Here is a 10,153-nt window from a genome sequence, read left to right on the forward strand (position 1 = left end):
GGTGCCAGGTGGCGGGCTGCCCCTGGGTTTCATCCCTAGTACTGCAAAAGAGGGGGGGGGGGAGAGGGAGGGAGGGGGGAGGGGAGGGAGAGAGAGAGAAGGAGAGAGAGAGAAGCTGGAAGGCTGGGAGGGTCCTCCCTGCTCTTATTGTCCCCCCTGGACAGGAGAGAATGACACTCGGGGCTCCCACACAGCCCCACAGCCATCAGGTTGAAAGAGGGAGACAGCGCCGGGCGGTGCTGCACGCTTGTAATCCCCGCGCTTGAGAGGCAGAGACAGGAGGATCGCGCAGTTTCGAAGCCAGCCAAACACACTGGTTTAGGAGACCCTGTTTCCAAATAAAATAAAAAAAATGTAAAAATAGGTCTGGGAGTGTAGCCTGGAGGTAGAAGGGCTTCCAGGAACCCCAGTACCACCAAAAAAAAAAAAAAGAAGGAAAGAAAGAAAGAAAGAAAGAAAGAAAGAAAGAAAGAAAGAAAGAAAGAAAGAGGCAGGAAATCAATGCAGAGACTGGGAACAGGACAGGAGCTGCCTCCTACCTGTGTGGTTTGAGCACCTGAATGAGCTCTAGACAGGGTGTGGGGCGGGGAGAAGAGAGGGAGAGGATGTTTGTCTCTGTGACTTCTGAAAACTAGACCCTTAGCAAATATATGACTTGCAAGTATATGCCCCCCATTCCACGGGCTGTCTTTTCCTTCTCTAATAGGATGTGTGTGTGTGTGTGTGTGTGTGTGTGTGTGTGTGTGAGAGAGAGAGAGAGAGAGAGAGAGAGAGAGAGAGAGAGAGAGAGAGAGAGCGCTATACCCTCTGCCCTAATTTTTCATTCTTTATTTTGAAACCAGGTCTCACTGAGTTGCAGAGGCCCTCACTAAGTAGCTGAGGCTGTCCGCAAACCATGATCCTCCAGGTCTCAGCCTCCTGAATGCTGGGATTACAAGCGTGCGCCACTACGCCCGGCTAATAAAATCATTTGATGCATAAAAGTTTTTAATTTTGAAGAAGTCTAATTTTTTTTTTTTTTGGTACTGGGGATGGAACCAGGCATATTCTACCTCCTAGCTATAGCCCCAGCCCTATTTTTTTATTCTTTATTTTGAAACAGGGTCTCACTAAGTTGCAGAGGGCCTCACTAAGTAGCTGAGGCTGTCCGTGATCACCGATCCTCCTGTCTCAGTCTCCCCAATGCTGGGATTACAAGCATGCGCTGCCACCATGCCCAGCTCTTTTAAAAAAAAATTTTTTTTTTTGGTAGGGGGTTCCTGAAAACCCTTCTACCTCTGGGTTATACTCCCAGACCTATTTTTATATTTTTTTTATTTGGTTTTTTTTTTTTTTTTTTGGTGGTGCTGGGGTTCCTGGAAGCCCTTCTACCTCAGGGCTACACTCCCAGACCTATTTTATTTTTTGGAAACAGGGTCTCCTAAGCCAGTGAAGCTGGCTTCAAACCTGCGCGATCCTCCTGTCTCCGCCTCCCAAGCGCGGGGCTTACAAGCGTGCGCCACCACGCCCGGCGTTATATTTTTTTTTATTTGGAAACAGGATCAAACCAGTGTGATCCTCCTGTCTCTGCCTCCCAAGCGCAGATTACAAGTATGGCCACCACTCTGGCACTCTTTTTAAAATTTTTGAAGCAAGGTCTCACTAAATTGCTGAAACTGACTTGGAACCTGCTATTCTCCTGTTTCAGCCTCCAAGTACTGGGATTACAGATGTGTGCCTATAATTCCAGTAAAACTCCGGGGACAGACTTTTGCTGGGATGATGAGGGTCACAGGTGTAACCCTGGCCAATCACATAGAAGGGATGGGGTTTTCTGACCGGCCAGGCCTGTGCCACACGGCTGCTCTTACTGAGGGAGCCACAGGAAGAAAATATGTCTAAGGGTCCAGGAAAGTGAGAACAGAGGCTCAGGCTGCAGTGCTCATACTCTCCAGTAGAGCCACACGGGCCTGCGTGGTCCTTTCAGTGTGGGGCAGGGCGAGGCTGGGCCGGGCAGCAGGGCTGCCTGTGTAGCTCAGCATCCAGGGCGTGTGGCCAGGCCCAGGAGCTGCCCAGGGTCCCCGCTCGGCTCCGTTACAAACAGGCACCTCCTGTTTGTTCCAAACTCCTGGTGCCTCTTGGGCAATCTTGAAAAATCACAGTTCCCCAACAGGAAACCCACCACATATTCCAGCCTGGAGCCCAGAAAGCCAAGCCCTGTAACAAATCAAAAAACAAATCTTGAAAAAGCCAACTCTTACAATAGAACACTGGAAAAAAAAACCCTCATATTTATTTATTTATTTATTTATTTATTTATTTATTTATTTATTTATTTAGCTGCACTGGGGATGGAACCCATGGGCACTGTACCTCTGAGCTACATCCCAGCCCTATTTTTAGTCTTTTTTTTGTGTGTGTGTGTGGTACTGGGGGTGGAACCCAGGGGTTTTCTACCTCCAGGCTATACTCCCAGACTTATTTTATATTTTATTTGAAAACAGGGTCTCACTAAGTTGCTGCGGGCGGCACTCAATAGCTGAAGCTGGCTTCAAACCTACACAATCCTTCTGTCTCAGCCTGCAAAGAGCTGGGATTACAAGAGTGTGTCACCACGCCTAGTCTTTTTATTTTTTGAAACAGGGTCTTGCTGAGTTGCGAAGGGTCTCACTAAGTAGCTGAAGGTGTCTGTGCACCGCAGTCCTCTGGTTTCAGCCTCCTGAATGCTGGGATTGCAAGCGTGCGCCACCACTCCCGGCACTATTTTTCTTTTTTTATACAGAAGTTCTACACATTTATGTTGACAATTTTATATTTATATTTATGCATTACACATTATATTTATACTTTTATATACATTTATATTTATATTCAGAAATTAAAAATACAAAGTGATAAAAATTTCACATCATTTCACCACCAGTGACCACCAATTGCAAATTTTGTCATTTTTTCTCTATATAGGCCACAAATGTGCTTTTGTCTTACTTAAGTGGTTGGTGTTGATACCTTTTACACCTTGCTTTCCACTTGGTAGTGTGTGTGAGACATTTTTACATATCAATAAACACACATGTTGTCACAGACTTAGGGCCTTCACAACTTAGTGAGACCTGGTTTCAAAAATAAAGAATAAAAAATAGGGCTGAGGATGTAGCTCAGAGGTAGAATGCCCCTGGGTTCCATCCCCAGTACCAAAAAAAAAAAAAACCCAAAATTTAGATGTTTCTCTTCACTTCTGTTGTAAATTTCTATACTAAGCCGGGCGTGGTGGCGCACGCTTGTAATCCCAGCATTTGAGAGGCTGAGATCGGAGGATCGCGGTTCGCGGACAGCTTCACCTACTTAGTGAGGCCCTCTGCAACTCAGTGAGAACCTGTTTCAAACTAAAGAATAAAAAATAGGGCAGAAGTGTATCTCAAAGGTCAAATGCCCCTGGGTTCCATCCCAAGACTCGCAAAAAAAAAAAAAAAAAAAAAAAAATTCTATACTAATGGATTCACTGCCCACTGCATATTTGGGCACCCTGCCTGGCAGAGTGGCTCTGTGGCTCAGCAAGCCACATTGCTGGGCATGATGGTGCACACCTGTAATTCCAGTACTTGGGAGAATGAGACAGGAGGTTGCGGGTTCAAGGACAGCCTCAGCAAGTAGTGAGACTCTCATCAGCTAGCAGCACCTGTTTCAAAACAAACAAACAAACATAGGCCTAGAGTTGTAGCTGAGAGGTAGAATGTCCCTGGGTTCAATCCCTGGTACCACCAAAAATAAAAGAAAAGGTGTTGCCATTACACACAGTGGCTGAGAGGGCTTCCCTGGCATATACCATCTGCTCAGCTGCCATGAATGCTGCACTGCCCAGCAGTTCTGGATGACAACCTGCAATTCACGGGTTTCCTAAGTAGTGCGCACATGTGTGCTGGGGAGGGATGCTAGACTGAACCCAGGGATGTTCTACTGTGGAGCTAGATCCCTGGCCTGTGGTACTGAGGATGGGAGCCAGGAGCATTCTACCTCCAAACACCCTCAGCCCTGTTTTTTTTTTTTTTTTTTTTGAAACAGGGTCTCACTGAGTTGCAGAAGGACCTCACTAAGTAGCTGAGGCTGTCCACAAACCGCGATCCTTCTGTCTCAGCCTCCCAAATGCCGGGATTACAAGCGTGCGCCACCACACCTGTCCTGCCTATTTTATTTTGAAATAGGGTCTCACACCAGGCATAGTGGTTCATGCCTGTATCTCAGCCTTGGGGACAGTTTCAAGAACTTAGCAAGATTCTCAGCAACCTACTGAAACCCTGTTTCAAAACAAAAAATAAAATAGGGCTGCCGGGCGTGGTGGCGCACGCTTGTAATCCCCACGCTTGGGAGGCAGAGACAGGAGGATCGCGCAGGTTCGAAGCCAGCCGCGTGGCGCTGGCTTAGGAGACCCTGTTTCCAAATAAAAATGTAAAAATAGGTCTGGGAGTGTAGCCCGGAGGTAGAAGGGCTTCCAGGAACCCCAGTACCACAAAAAAAAAAAAAAAGTAGGGCTGGGGTGTGGTGTAGCTCAGAGGTGACATGCCCCTGTGTTCAGTCACCTGGGCCATACCCACACACGCTCAGGGCTCGCTCATCAAGAGGCAGCACCGCAGTCAGCAGTCCTGTAGACTGAGCAGAGAGCCACCTGGAATTCTGACATTCACCTCACCTTGGCGAAAGGCCAGGAGCAGAGCAGGGCAGAGGGTGGAGGGCTGGGGAACAGGCTCACCTCACATTTTCCTGGAATTTAGCTTTGCCGGAGCAACTCTTGGCTTTTCAGTTTTATTAATTCTCCTTTTAAATTAAATTACTTTGGCGTTTAACTTACAACTGAATGAATCCTGAGATATTTCAAGGCCTCCATATTTCAAGTTTGCCCGTCATTGAGCATGAGCAAAGCTACCCATGCAGGAGTCTCTCGGAAGGAGAATTTGGAAGTGGATGTAACTCAGGGTCCTGGGCTGGAATGGACACTGCCGGAGGCCCTTGCCGAAAGGAGGTGAAGGTTTAACACTCCTCTCCCCCTACCATCCACATTAATATGGTGAGGCAGAGTGGTGACCTTATCTCAATCTATGTGACCCAAACATTTGCATAAATTTGGGTCAGAAATGTTTTCATCAGCCGGGCGTGGTGGCGCATGATTGTAATTCCTGCGCTTAGGAGCCAGAGAAAGGAGGATCGCGCAAGTTTGAAGCTAGCCACACTGGCGTAAGAGACCCTGTTTCAAAAATATAAAAATAGTTCTGGGAGTGTAGCCAGGAGGTAGAAGGTCTTCCAGGAACTCCAGTACCACCAAAAAAAAAAAAAATGAAAAAGAAGGAGGAGGAGGAGGAGGAAGAGGTGGAGGAGGAGGAGGAGGAGGAAGAGGTGGAGGAGGAGGAGGAGGAGGAGGAAGAAGAAGAAGAAGAGGAAGAAGAAGAAGAAAAAGAAGAAGAAGAAGAAGAAGAAGAAGAAGAAGAAGAAGAAGAAGAAGAAGAAGAAGAAGAAGAAGAAGAAGAAGAAGAAGAAGAATTAGTAGTCGTCTGGGGCTTTATGGGGACATGTGAGTCTATCATGCTGGATCAAATGAGCTTCAAAAGCTAGTTAAGTCCAGCCCCGCCCAAGTGGTCCTTTTTAACTTGCAGAATAGTCCCTGGTCCCAGGAAAGTACCTGGGAAGGGGGCAGCATGGTACAGAGAAGGAAGCGAGAGGCCAAGGCTGGCAAATGTTGGTCCTCAGTTTAGTCAGAAGCAAGATCCAAGGCCAGCAAGAGAAAACCAGCCCGAGGAGAGCATCAGAACCTGCAACCCGGCCCTGCCTTCCTCCTCTCCACCTGCCGCACGGCATCTGGCGAGCCACAGAAGGGTCAAGGGTGGCTGGAGGGTGTACCCACAGTGCCGTGGGCAGGGACAGACCTCAGGAGCACTGTGCAGCTGGGAGAGACTGGGTGAATCTAAGCCTTGGACTGCATGAGGAGGGCAGGATGGAGGGGTGGTGTCTTCGTGGCTCACCCAGGCTACAGACCAGAGGGACTGCGGGTTCCAGCAACACTCATATGGAGCCAGACAGCTTTTCTCATTTCTTGATTTTGGGTTTCTATAAATCCTATCATTTTGAGGCTTGATAGGAACTCCAAGCATAATCTTCACAAGAGAAACAGGTAAGTGGGGGCATGGGAGAGCACACCTCTGACCCAGTACTTGGGAGGCTGAGACAAAAGATCGCAGGTTCAAGGCCAGCCTCAGCAAGTTAGCAAGCCTCTGTTTCAAAAGGAAGAATAAAATAGGGCTGGGGGTGCAGCGCAGGGATAGATTGTTCCTGGGTTCAATCCCCAGTAACACACACATGAAAAAAAAAATGCAAACAACAACGAAAAAACAGGAGCCAAAAAACCATCACACCCAGTTGTACTCTTTTATATAGAATTTGTACAATATAGTTCTCTTCATTTGCATATTTTATCCACAACTTAACGTCCTTTTTACAGGCTGAACTCAGCTGATATAATCAAAATTCTTTCTTTGAACCAAATAAACATTCAAAATCGTAAACCCGTAAGAAGACAAATTAAAAAAGATGATGAAAATGAGTCACTCCTCTCATTGGGAACAGTGTCTGTACAATATATATGATTTGGAACAGAATTTCTTTATAGAGTAGGCACATGTTTCTGTGACACTTTACCCCTGCCAGTTTTATCTCATTCCAGGCAGTCTAACCTCCTCAGAGGGGTCAAAGGGAGCTGCCTTCCTGGGAATGTTTACCAGGATTCCCTGCTCCAAGCTGAGGACCTGGCGGGGAGTCGTCTGGCTCGGCAGCGCCGCCCAGTGGCCGGAGGCAGAGGCAGTGGTGGGCTGCAGGGAGGCTGGACCAGGAGGGGACCCAGATGGCACAGGTGTGTTCAAAGGGAAACTTGGGCTTGTTCTATGCAAATGGAAGCACAGAGATCACAGCAGCAAGGGCGGTGAACAGGGACAGGCTGTGAGGAGCCAGAGTTTTTTTTTACAACTGCTCTTGGTGATGGAGTGTGAGTAAAGCTGGTGGGCCTGCCTTGGAGCCCCTGTCCTGCCTGTCTGGAGTGCTTGGCGCGGCCCCAGGCATGGCGGGTGTGGGTGGGTGGTGCCATCTCCTTGACTACTTTCCAGGCTGTCAGCCATTGGGTCTGATCCCCCCGTGGGGCCTCTCCCCTAGGACTGAGATTGTTCTGCGTGCCTCTCGGGAGCTCCTCACCGCAGGCCTATTGGGGTGGAAGTGGCTTGGCTCAAGGGCCTTCTCTGGGCTGCAGGCAGTAAGCAAAGCAGGGCTGTTTTGGCAAAGAGCAAATGGTGGAAAGGTGTGTCCAGTGAGCCAGCAGCACCTGCCTCCTTGGTTCCAGTGTGCGGGCCTGGGATCACCACCCCACTGCTCCCGGCCCCTTTCAGTCTCACCCCTCCTTCTGACCATTCCCTACTCCCTGGGCTTGGCTGAGAGCCTCATTCTAGGCTGTGAAGGTCACTGACCCGGGCCTACCCAACCGAGGAAGCTGCTCCCAGCCCCACAGATGCAGGCTCTCCTAACCCATGCCGGGCCAGGCAACTGTGAAGCCTGGCCTGCTGCGAGAGCCTCAGGGCCCAGCCCTGTGTGGCGGGAAAGGACTTTGGCCCAGATACCAGCTTTGAATGGCGGCTGCCTCAGGCATCCTTCATTCCCACAAGCTCCTCTCAGGCTGGCCCAGGGCCCACGTGCCAATCCAGCTTCACACTCTAAGTGTGGCTCCGGAAAGAGAAGAATTAGCACTTTGGGGCATAAAAGCGTAAAAAGAAAAATGTAAAACAGCATTCATTAGAACTAATATAATTATTGCTAGACATGACAGCCAAGTGACCATGCAGTCCCCTCCGTGGTGGACATGGCGGATTACTGGAACCGCCGAGCAGAAGTAAGATCGTGTGGTGCTTCTTCTCATAAAATAAGCCCTCCTTGGATGGCGCTGCAAGCCTGAGGTGCGGACGCTGGAGTCGCCAACTCTGCTATTGTCACACATGCCCAGTCCTAGGGCCACCCCCAGGGGCCCTCGCAGAAAGCCAGCGTGGTTCTCTCTGAAAACAGGAGGTGAAACAGATACACGTTAAAACAACTAAGAACCCCGGATGTGCTGGGAGTCGGTGTGGCCGTGCAAGGTGGCCTGCTGGCTGTTCCAAGGGCGCTTGTTCTTACCGGGCTGTCTCTGGGCATGCAGGGAGCTGGTGGACACCTGCACCGTACTGAATGCTTCGGGACTGGAAGTGACTGGCATGAGCTCATGCCAGTTGTGGTTTGGTTTGAATATCTGAGTCCCAAGAAGCAAAAGCAGGAGCTCGCAGCCAGGCCATGCAGAACAGGACGCCCTGCGCAAGCGCCTGGGTGCTGGCGCCTCTCCCCGGCAGTTAGCGAGGGCAGCGCCAGCTCAGCAGACAGAGCCTTCTTAGAGAGACACCGCTTCCAGGTCTCGCTGTGCCAGTGGCCTCTGAAGGGACAGCCAAAGGAGGCTGGCCTCAACACCCTGCCTGAGGGCCTCGCCGTGCTGCTCGTTCCGGAGCGCCAGTCTGTGTGCAGGTCTACCGTGCACACCGCAGGTTCTTGGAGATGTGGCCAATGAACATCCACATGGGAGCCGAAATGTGCTGCAGGAGAGCTGGGTTTTCCTGACTGAGGCTGCTGTCAGCTCTGAGCCCCCATGGATGGGTCAGTGTGTCCCATGCACGCCGCACCAGGCTAACACTCCACGTTCCAGAGGCAGGTGGCCTTGTTTGGGTAGTTGATGGCCAGGCTGATGGCAGCGATGTTCTGCAGAGCCTGTGGAGGAAGAGAGGCACCAGAGTCAAGGGCCAGTCCCTCGCTCACCCAGAGGACCGTCGGCTAGAGCAAGCGATAAAGGCTACGGGAACAGCCGGCGCACAAATCCTGAAGGTCTCCTGAGACCTGTATGTGGGCACAGAAAAGACTCCCTTCCCTCCAAGCAGCCCGTCCAGCATGGGGCTGTGCTGCATACTGATATTCACAGTCTGCGAGTGCAGTTCTCAGGAGTGGTCTGGGCCTGGGAAACCCTCAGCATCTCTGGAGGTCCTGAGGCTCACATTCACTGTCTCAGGAGTGCACAGTGCAGTTTCCTAGAGGCCAAACTGAAACTATGGTAGGTTGAATGAAGATGCAGATCGGAGAATCTGGCTGCCAGACGCTAAAGAGATCTGCAGAAACAGAACACAGGGCTGCCCTTTTCCATAATCATTTTGTTGTAATGTGGGGGCAGAGCACACCTATAGTTCTAGCTGCTTAGGAGGCTGAGGCAGGAGGGTTCCTGGAGCCAGCCAGGCAAGCACAATAAGACCTCGAATAAAAAAAAATGTTTTGAGAGACTCCCGGGAAGATGGAGACGGAGAAAAGCAGGGCTTACGAGCCCCGCTAACATCCAATCTCTATCACCACAAAATCAGCGCCTTTCATAACCAGAAAACGCCATCTGCAGAGAAACAAAAAAATGTAATTACAAGAGACAGAGAAAAAGAGGGCTGGAAAAATGAGACACCAGAGAGAAACCAGATTGGAGCCATGGCGTGGAGTGCGGGTGCCATCTTCCCTTGCAACACCAGGCTCCAGAGAGGAGGGGAACTCATAACGGAGCTCAGAACAAGAGAGGACTTATGCTAGCCTCACGCCCGAGGATGTGGCAGCAGCTCCTTACTGCCGATGGCAGCGGTGAGCTCCCCAGATGGCACCAGACCAACGCATTCAACAGCCCACCAGGCTCCAGAGAGGAGTGGCGGACAGCGAGCCGAGGTGAGCTGCTGCGGAACAGCCGGGCGGGTTTCGCAGATTTCTTGGCGTAGGGAGCATCTAAATCTCCCAGAGGCTGGACTCAGCATACACACACTGCAGGGACTCAGAGCGGAGCTCAAAAACAGAAAATAAATACGCCAGCCTCACGGCCGAGGGCAGAGCAGTGGCGCCATATTGCCACCGGCAGCAGCAGCGAATTCATGAGTCCACTACAGCTCCATCTGCGCACTCAACAACAGTGAGTCAAATTGTGGCTCCTAGAGGAGAAATCGCAGTACTGTACTCTCAGGGACTTGACCCAGTGGGGGAGTGGCAGTGGCAGAGATATCATACCATAGGAGAATGCCCAACCTGGCACCTCCCATGGTCTAAAGAAGCC

The sequence above is a fragment of the Muscardinus avellanarius genome, assembly GCF_963383645.1.
Source record: "Muscardinus avellanarius genome assembly, chromosome: 16".
NCBI lineage: Eukaryota > Metazoa > Chordata > Mammalia > Rodentia > Gliridae > Muscardinus > Muscardinus avellanarius.